This window comes from Populus alba, unplaced genomic scaffold (assembly GCF_005239225.2).
Source record: "Populus alba unplaced genomic scaffold, ASM523922v2 scaf18, whole genome shotgun sequence".
Lineage (NCBI taxonomy): Eukaryota > Viridiplantae > Streptophyta > Magnoliopsida > Malpighiales > Salicaceae > Populus > Populus alba.
The window spans coordinates 1,097,412-1,108,336 of record NW_027340131.1 but is presented as its reverse complement, the minus strand read 5'-3'; positions in this window follow the sequence as shown (position 1 = coordinate 1,108,336).

The window sequence follows — 10,925 nt, the reverse complement described above, 5'->3', positions numbered from 1 at the left end:
ACTCCACCGAGTCAAAGCATTTCGCTGTTTGCGGGAAGGAGTGTGATGGTATAACAAGTAGCAGAAAAGCATACATGCCTCAAGAGATCGCCGAAATTCAATGCAATTGAATTTTAGGGCAAACGGGCATCGAAGTTGGAATACCGCGAAATTAAACCGACTCAAAGCGGTTTCGCTGTTTTCGGAAGGAAGTGTGATGTGAACAAAGATAGGCAGAAGCACACTTATGCTCAAGAGGGATCACCCGAAATTCCAAAGGCAAACTGAATTTCGCAACGGTTAATGCAACTAAGCTAATGCGCCGAAACTCCACCGAGTCAAAGCGTTTCGCTGTTTGCGGAAGAAGAATGTGATGTGTAAACAAGTAGCAGAAGCATACATGCTCAAGAGGATCCCCGAAATTCAAAGGCAACTGACTTTCGCAACCGGGGATCCAAGTCGTAATGCCCGCGAAACTCATCGAGTCAAAGCATTACGCCTTGCGGAAGGAAAGTGTGATGCGAGAACAAATAGTAGAAGCGTACATGCTCAAGAGGGATCCCCCGAAATTCAATGGCAACTGAATTTCGGCAACCGGGGCATCCAAGTCGTAATGCCGCAAAACTCATCGAGTCAAAGCATTACGCACTTTGCGGAAGGAAGAGTGGTGGAGAACAATGCAGCAGCAGAAGCATACATGCTACAGAGGGATCATCCGAAATTCAAAGGCAACTGAATTTCGGCAACCGTGGAATCCAAGACGGAATGCCGCGAAACTCACCGACTCAAAGTGTTTTGCTGTTTGCGGAAGACAATGTGATGTAGAACAAGTAGCCGAAGCATACATGCTCAAGAGGGATCACCGTAGTTAGTAGCATAAATCAAAGCCCGCACTGAATTTGCACGGCAACCGGGGGAAATCCAAGTCGGAATGCCGCGAAACACACCTAGTCAAAGCGTTTCGCTGTTTGCGGAAGACAGTTGATGCAAGAACAATTAGCAAAATGCATACATGCTCAAGAGGATCACCCCGAAATTGAGAGGCAACTACGAATTCGGCAACCGGGGCATCCAAGTCGGAATGCCGCAAAACTCATCGAGTCAAAGCATTACGCCCTTTGCGGAAGGAAGTGTGATGTAGAACATGTAGCTGAAGCATACATGCTCAAGAGGGATCACCCGAAATTCAAAGGCAACTGAATTTCGGCAATCGAGGAATCCAAGACTGAATGTCGCGAAACTCACCGAGTCAAAGCGTTTCGCTATTTGCGGAAGAGAAGTGTGATGTAGCACAAGTAGCAGAAGCATAGATGCTCAAGAGGGATCACACGAAAATCAAAGGCCAACTGAATTTTGGCAACAGGGCATCAAAGTTGGAATGCCGCGAAACTCACCGAGTCAAAGCGTTTCGCTGTTTAACGAAGGAAGTGTGACGTAGAACAAGTAGCAGAAAGCATACTTGCTCCAAGAAGGGATCACCCCAAATTCATAGGCAACTGAATTTCAGCAACAGGGGCACCGAAGTCGGAATGTCGCGAACCTCACCGCAGTCAAAGCGTTTGGCCATTTGCGGAAGAAGTCTCATGTAGAACAAGTAGCTGAAGCATACATGCTCAAGAGGGATCACCCGAAATTCAAAGGCAACTGAATTTCGGCAACCGAGGAATCCAAGTCAGAATGCCGTGAAACTAACCGAGTCAAAGCGTTTCGCTGTTTGCGGAAGGGAGTGTGATGTAGAACAAGTAGTAGAAGCATACATGCTCAAGAGGGATCACCTGAAATTCAAAGGCAACTGACTTTCGGCAACCGGGGCATCCAACTCGAAATGCCCGCGAAACCATCTAGTCAAAGCGTTTCGCCGGTTTGCGGAAGGGAAGTGTGATGTAGAACAAGTAGCAGAAGCATACATGCTCAAGAGGGATCACCCGAAATTCAAAGGCAACTGAATTTCGACAACCGGGGAATCCAATACGAAATGCCGTGAAACTCACCGAGTCCAAAGCGTTTCGCTGTTGCGGGAAGAGAATGTGATGTAGAACAAGTAGCAGAAAGCATACATGCCTCAAAGGATCACCCGAAATTCAAAGGCAACTGAATTTTCGGCAATCGGGAATCCAAGACGGAATGCCGCGCAAACTCACACGAGTCAAAGCGTTTCGCTGTTTGCGGAGGAGAATGTGATGTAGAACAAGTAGCAGAAGCATACATGCTCAAGAGGGATCACCCGAAATTCAAAGGCAACTGAATTTCGGCAATCGCGGAATCCTAGACGGAATGCCGCGAAACTCACCGAGTCAAAGAGTTTCGCTGTTTGCGGAGGAGAATATGATGTAGAACAAGTAGCAGAAGCATACATTCTCAAGAGGGATCACCCGAAATTCAAAGGCAACTGAATTTCGGCAACCGGGGCATCGAAGTCGGAAAACCGCCAAAGTCACCGAGTCAAAGCGTTTCGCTATTTGAGGAAAGAAGTGTGATGTAGAACAAGTAGCAGAAGCATACAAGCTCAAGAGGGATCACCCGAAATTCAAAGGCAATTGAATTTTGGCAACCGGGGCATCGAAATCGGAATACCGCGAAACTCACCGAGTCAAGCGTTTCGCTGTTTGCGGAAGGAAAGTGTGTGATGTTAGAACAAGTAGCAGAAGCATACATGCTCAAGAGGGATCACCCGAAATTCAAAGGCAACTGACTTTCGGCAACCGGGGCATCGAATTCGGAATGCTGCGAAACTCACCGAGTCAAAACGTTTCGCCATTTGCAGAAGGAAGTGTGATGTAGAACAAGTAGCTGAAGCATACATGGTCAAGAGGGATCACCCGAAAATTCTAAAGGCAACTGAATTTCGGCAACCGGCATCGAAGTCGGAAAACGCCAAAGTCACCGAGTCAAATCGTTTCGCTCTTTGAGGAAAGAAGTGTGATGTAGAACAAGTAGGCAGAAACATACAAGCTCAAGAGGGATCACCCGAAATTCAAAGGCAACTGAATTTTGGCAACAGGGGCATCAAAGTTGGAATGCCGCGAAACTCACCGAGTCAAAGCGTTTCGCTGTTTAAGGAAGGAAGTGCGACGTAGAACAAGTAGCAGAAGCATACTCGCTCAAGAGGGATCACCCCAAATTCATAGGCAACTGAATTTCAGCAATAGGGGCACCGAAGTCGGAATGCCGCGAACGCTCACCGGGGAGTCAAAGCGTTTGGCCATTTGCGGAAGAAGTCTGATGAGAACAAGTAGCAGAAACATACATGCTCAAGAGGGATCACCCGAAATTCAAAGGCAACTGAATTTGGGCAACCGAGGAATCCAAGTCAGAATGACGCGAAACTAACCGAGTCAAAGCGTTTCGCTGTTTGCGGAAGAGAGTGTGATGTAGAACAAGTAGTAGAAGCATACATGCTCAAGAGGGATCACCCGAAATTCAAAGGCAACTGAATTTCAGCAACTGGGGCACCCAAGTCGTAATGCCGCAAAACTCATCGAGTCAAAGCATTACGCTGTTTGCGGAAGGAAGTGTGATGGAGAACAAATAGCAGAAGCGTACATGCTCAAGAGGGATCCTCCGAAATTCAAAGGCAACTGAATTTTGGCAAACGGGGAATCCAAGACGGAATGCCGCGAAACTCACCTACTCAAAGTGTTTCGCTGTTTGCGGAAGAGAATGTGATGTAGAACAAGTAGCAGAAGCATACATGCTCAAGAGGGATCACCTGAAATTCAAAGGCAACTGACTTTCGGCAACCGGGGCATCCAACTCGGAATGCCGCAGGAAAAGCTCATCGAGTCAAAGCGTTTCGCCGTTTGCGGAAGGAAGTGTGATGTAGAACAAGTAGCAGAAGCATACATGCTCAAGAGGGATCACCCGAAATTCAAAGGCAACTGAATTTCGGCAACCGGGGAATCCAAGTCGAAATGCCGCGAAACTCACCGACTCAAAGCGTTTCACTGTTTGCGGAAGAGAATGTGATGTAGAACAAGTAGCAGAAGCATACATGCTCAAGAGCGATCACCCGAAATTCAAAGGCAACTGAATTTCGGCAATAGGGGAATCCAAGACGGAATGCCGCGAAACTCACCGAGTCAAAGCGTTTCGCTGTTTGCGGAAGACAATGTGATGTAGAACAAGTAGCAGAAGCATACATGCTCAAGAGGGATCACCCGAAATTCAAAGGCAACTGAATTTCGGCAATCACAGAATCCAAGACGGAATGCCGCGAAACTCACCGAGTCAAAGAGTTTCGCTGTTTGCGTTGGAGAATGTGATGTAGAACAAGTGGCAGAAGCATACATGCTCAAGAGGGATCACCCGAAATTCAAAGGCAACTGAATTTCGGCAACCTGTGGGCATCGAAGTCGGAATACCGCCAAATCACCAAGTCAAGCGTTTCGCTAGTTTGAGGAAAGAAGTGTGATGTAGAACAAGTAGCAGAAGCATACAAGCTCAAGAGGCATCACCCGAAATTCAAAGGCAATTGAATTTTGGCAACCGGGGCATCGAAGTCGGAATACCGCGAAACTCACCGAGTCAAAGCATTTCGCTGTTTGCGGAAGGAAGTGTGATGTAGAACAAGTAGCAGAAAGCATACATGCTCCATGAGGGATCACCCGAAATTCAAAAAGGCAACTGACTTTCGACAACCGGGGCATCGAATTCGGATGCCAATTAAATCCTGCGAAACTCACCGAGTCAAAACGTTTCGCCGTTTACAGAAGGAAGTGTGATGTAGAACAAGTAGCTGAAGCATACATGCTCAAGAGGGATCACCCGAAATTCAAAGGCAAATGAATTTCGGCAACCGGGCATCGAAGTCGGAATACCGCCAAAGTCACCGAGTCAAATCGTTTCGCTGTTTGAGGAAAGAAGTGTGATGTAGAACAAGTAGCAGAAGCATACAAGCTCAAGAGGGATCACCCGAAATTCAAAGGCAATTGAATTTTGGCAACCGGGGCATCGAAGTCGGAATACCGCGAAACTCACCGAGTCAAAGCGTTTCGCTGTTTGCGGAAGGAAGTGTGATGTAGAACAAGTAGCAGAAGCATACATGCTCAAGAGGGATCACCCGAAATTCAAAGGCAACTGACTTTCGGCAACCGGGGCATCGAATTCGGAATGCTGCGAAACTCACCGAGTCAAAGCGTTTCGCCGTTTACAGAAGGAAGTGTGATGGAGAACAAGTACCTGAAGCATACATGCTCAAGAGGGATCACCCGAAATTCAAAGGCAACTGAATTTCGGCAACCGGGGCATCCAAGTCGTAATGCCGCAAAACTCATCGAGTCAAAGCATTACCACTTTGCGGAAGGAAGTGTCGGTGGGAGAACAAGTAGTGAGAAGCATACATGCTCAAGAGGGATCATCGAAATTCAAAGGCAACTGAATTTCGGCATTCGGGGAATCCAAGACGGAATGCCGCGAAACTCACCGACTCAAAGTGTTTCGCTGTTTGCGGAAGACAATGTGATGTAGAAGAAGTAGCCGAAGCATACATGTATTCTCAAGAGGGATCACCCGAAATTCAAAGGCAAGTGAATTTCGGCAAACCGGCAGAATCCAAGTCGAATGCCGCGAAACACACCGAGTCAAAGTGTTTCGCTGTTTGCGGAAGAGAGTGTGATGTAGAACAAGTAGCAGAAGCATACATGCTCAAGAGGGATCACCCGAAATTCAAAGGCAACTGAATTTCAGCAACCGGGGCATCCAAGTCGTAATGCCGCAAAACTCATCGAGTCAAAGCATTACGCCCTTTGCGGAAGGAAGTGTGATGTAGAACAAGTAGCTGAAGCATACATGCTCAAGAGGGATCACATGAAATTCAAAGGCAACTGAATTTCGACAATCGGGGAATCCAAGACGGAATGCCGCGAAACTCACCGACTCAAAGTGTTTCGCTGTTTGCGGAAGACAATGTGATGTAGAACAAGTAGCCGAAGCATACATGCTCAAGAGGGATCACCCAAAATTGAGAGGCAACTGAATTTCGGCAACCGAGGCATCCAAGTTCGGAAATGCCGCAAAAACTCATCGAGTCAAAGCATTACGCCCTTTGCGGAAGGAAGTGTGATGTAGAACAAGTAGCTGAAGCATACATGCTCAAGAGGGATCACCCGAAATTCAAAGGCAACTGAATTTCGGCAATCGGGGAATCCAAGACGGAATTTCGCAAAACTCACCGAGTCAAAGCGTTTCGCTGTTTGCGGAAGAGAATGTGTTGTGGAACAAGTAGCAGAAGCATAGATGCTCAAGAGGGATCACCCGAAATTCAAAGGCAACTGAATTTCGACAATCAGGGAATCCAAGACGGAATGCCGCGAAACTCATCGACTCAAAGTGTTTCGCTGTTTGCGGAAGACAATGTGATGTAGAACAAGTAGCAGAAGCATACATGCTCAAGAGGGATCACCCGAAATTGAGAGGCAACTGAATTTCGGCAACCGGGGCATCCAAGTTGGAATGCCGCAAAACTCAACGAGTCAAAGCATTTACGCCCATTTGCGGAAGGAAGTGTTGATGTAGAACAAGTAGCTGAAGCATACATGCTGATTAGTACTTAAAAGTGCATGTTTATCAAGGTTTTATATCATCATTTTGCACTTGAAGTATCAATGACTCCTTAACTAAAGCATGTTTTATAATAACAAGTTTGATATTATAAGATACCTTAATTTATGGTAAATGCTCATTTTAAATGCAGGACTATCACATAAATAAAAGGATTGATTGATGAGTTTAAGCATTGAAAGTTAAAGGACAAAGAGATGGCCAAACTTAGAAAAGAGATGTCGGTGCAGTCCAAACCGGAACATTGCTCGGTAATTGGATCATATCTGGAGCTCTAGATTTCGGATTTAGGTACACTTTATATGGATGGAAAGGTAAGACAAAAGGCCTACAACTTTCTATGAGGAGCCCAAGATTTGAAAAGGTCGTTTTGAAGTCCAAATTGAAGGAACAACGAAGAAGTCCGAAGCTTGTTCCTGCAGCCCAAAACACTATTTAGTGTTCAGCCCATATCTTGAGTTCTAGAAGTCCAAATGACCTCATCTTTTTTTTTGTTGGAAAGCTGAGGACAATTTCCTAGAACATTCTTGAGGATTCTGGGCAAATTATGATGTTAGCAATGACGTCTTGATCAGACAAGAAGATAAAGGATTGTTATCTAGTCAAGATGTGGCCACCCACTCATCAATTAGTCAACAAATCAATAGTTCCAAATTTTGGCCTATAAAAGGAGGCACTTACCATGTATTGAGGCATTCTTGGTTTCCAGATCAAGATCATGCTCTTGCTTTTCTCTCTTTGTATTGCTTATGTTTTTCTTTCATTAATATCAAGTTTATGCACTTCATTTCCTTTCTTTTACTTTAGTTAACTTCTTTCTCATTTATGTTCTTATCTTGTCTATTTATGTTCTTTCTTTCATTATGTTTAGCTAAGTTAATTATGTCAAGGTGAAAAGGGTACACTAATGGTGTAAGAATTAAGTATAATATAACTTAACATGGACCTTAACGTTGGATACTAACATGTTTTATATTTGTTATCTTGTTCACTTTTAATACTTTGCTTGTTAAATGGTTAATCTAGATTTATGTTGTATAACACTTGGTACAACAAATACTTGGTACTTTCATAGCCCATACTGTATGGTATAACCGACACCTGAGCTATGAAAGGGACTTGATTTGTTGTTAACATAAGTTATAATCATGAATGCCTGCCAACATTTACAAGTATTAGCTTTATTCGAATAAGAATAACTAATGTAATCATGTTAACAATTTATAATCTGATTGGAACCTCCTTTATGTGTGGTTTCCAATTGAGTAATAAGAGTTTATATTATACTTGTTTGAAGTACCATTAGTGGATCCTCTAACCTTGACATTTGTTTTTATCATTGTTTAATCCTTTACGTTAATCTTTTATCTCAAAGTTCTCATTAATTTCTTCATCTTCTGTTATTATTATTATCATCATTGTTTATTATTATTATTATTTACATTCTGTTTATATTATATAATAAATATCTTTGATCTTTTCATAAAGTCAGTATATAGGCTGGAAACCTGTGACCCGATCTTTAGATCATTCTCAGGTATAACAACGCCACGTACTGAGTATTATTGTTGTTGTTGTTGTTGTCTTGTTATTTATAATTTATACAATTAACCTCTTTGTGGTTCGACCCCGGTCTTGCCGGGTTATTATATTACTTCGACACTCCTGCACTTGGGAAGAGACATCAAGCTTTTGGTCGTGTCACATGCTCAAGAGGGATCACCCGAAATTCAAAGGCAACTGAATTTCAGCAACCGGGGCATCCAAGTCGTAATGCCGCAAAACTCATCGACTCAAAGCCTTACGCCCTTTGTGGAAGGAAGTGTGATGTAGAACAAGTAGCTGAAGCATACATGGTCAAGAGGGATCACCCGAAATTCAAAGGCAACTGAATTTCGGCAATCGGGGAATCCAAGACGGAATGCCGCGAAACTCACCGACTCAAAGTGTTTCGCTATTTGTGGAAGACAATGTGATGTAGAACAAGTAGCCGAAGCATACATGCTCAAGAGGGATCACCCGAAATTGAGAGGCAACTGAATTTCGGCAACCGGGGCATCCAAGTCGGAATGCCGCAAAACTCATCGAGTCAAAGCATTACGCCCTTTGCGGAAGAAGTGTGATGTAGAACAAGTAGCTGAAGCATACATGCTCAAGAGGGATCACCCGAAATTCAAAGGCAACTGAATTTCGGCAATCGGGGAATCCAAGACGGAATTCCGCGAAACTCACCGAGTCAAAGCGTTTCGCTGTTTGCAGAAGAGAATGTGATGTAGAACAAGTAGCAGAACCATAGATGCTCAAGAGGGATCACCCGAAATTGAGAGGCAACTGAATTTCAGAATCGGGGAATCCAAGATGGAATGCCGCGAAACTCACCGACTCAAAGTGTTTCGCTGTTTGCGGAAGACAATGTGATGATAGAGCAAGTAGCCGAAGCATACATGCTCAAGAGGGATCACCCGAAATTGAGAGGCAACTGAATTTCGGCAATCGGGGCATCCAAGTCGGAATGCCGCAAAACTCATCGAATCAAAGCATGACGCCCTTTGCAGAAGGAAGTGTGATGGAGAACAAGTACCTGAAGCATATATGCTCAAGAGGGATCACCCGAAATTCAAAGGCAACTGAATTTCGGCAATCAGGGAATCCAAGACGGAATGCCGCGAAACTCACCGAGTCAAAGCGTTTCGCTGTTTGCGGAAGAGAATGTGATGTAGAACAAGTAGCAGAAGCATAGATGCTCAAGAGGGATCACCCGAAATTCAAAGGCAACTGAATTTTGGCAACAGGGGCATCAAAAGTTGGAATGCCGCGAAACTCACCGAGTCAAAGCGTTTTCGCTGTTTAAGGAAGGAAGTGTGACGTAGAACAAGTAGCAGAAGCATACTTGCTCAAGAGGGATCTCCCAAAATTCATAGGCAACTGAATTTCAGCAAACAGGGGCATCGAAGTCGAATGCCGCGAAACCTCACCGAGTCAAAGCGTTTGGCCATTTGCGGAAGAAGTCTGATGTAGAACAAGTAGCAGAAGCATACATGCTCAAGAGGGATCACCCGAAATTCAAAGGCAACTGAATTTCGGCAACCGAGGAATCCAAGTCAGAATGCCGCGAAACTAATCGAGTCAAAGCGTTTCGCTGTTTGCGGAAGAGAGTGTGATGTAGAACAAGTAGTAGAAGCATACATGCTCAAGAGGGATCACCCGAAATTCAAAGGCAACTGAATTTCAGCAACCGGGGCACCCAAGTCGTTAATGCCGCAAAACTCATCGAGTCAAAGCATTACGCCGTTTGCGGAAGGAAGTGTGATGGAGAACAAATAGCAGAAGCGTACATGCTCAAGAGGGATCCCCCGAAATTCAAAGGCAACTGAATTTCGGCAATCGGGGAATCCAAGACGGAATGCCGCGAAACTCACCAACTCAAAGTGTTTCGCTGTTTGCGGAAGAGAATGTGATGTAGAACAAGTAGCAGAAGCATACATGCTCAAGAGGGATCACCCGAAATTCAAAGGCAACTGACTTTCGGCAACCGGGGCATCCAACTCGGAATGCCCGCGAAACTCATCGAGTCAAAGCGTTTTCGCCGTTTGCGGAAGAGAATGTGATGTAGAACAAGTAGCAGAAGCATACATGCTCAAGAGGGATCACCCTAAATTCAAAGGCAACTGAATTTCGGCAACCGGGGAATCAAAGACGGAATGCCGCGAAACTCACCAAGTCAAAGCGTTTCGCTGTTTGCGGAAGAGAATGTGATGTAGAACAAGTAGCAGAAGCATAGATGCTCAAGAGGGATCACCCGAAATTCAAAGGCAACTGAATTTTGGCAACAGGGCATTAAAGTCGAAATGCCGCGAACCTTACCGAGTCAAAGCGTTTGGCCATTTGTGGAAGAAGTCTGATGTAGAACAAGTAGCAGAAGCATACATGCTCAAGAGGGATCACCCGAAATTCAAAGGCAACTGAATTTCGGCAACCGGGGCATCGAAGTCGGAATACCGCCAAAGTTACCGAGTCAAAGCGTTTCGCTGTTTGAGGAAAGAAGTGTGATGTAGAACAAGTAGCAAAAGCATACATGCTCAAGAGGGATCACCCGAAATTCAAAGGCAACTGAATTTCAGCAACCGGGGCATCCAAGTCGTAATGCCGCAAAACTCATCGAGTCAAAGCATTATGCCCTTTGCGGAAGGAAGTGTGATGTAGAACAAGTAGTTGAAGCATACATGCTCAAGAGGGATCACCCGAAATTCAAAGGCAACTGAATTTCGGCAATCGGGGAATCCAAGACGGAATGCCGCGAAACTCATAGACTCAAAGTGTTTCGCTGTTTGCGGAAGACAATGTGATGTAGAACAAGTAGACGAAGCATACATGCTCAAAAGGGATCA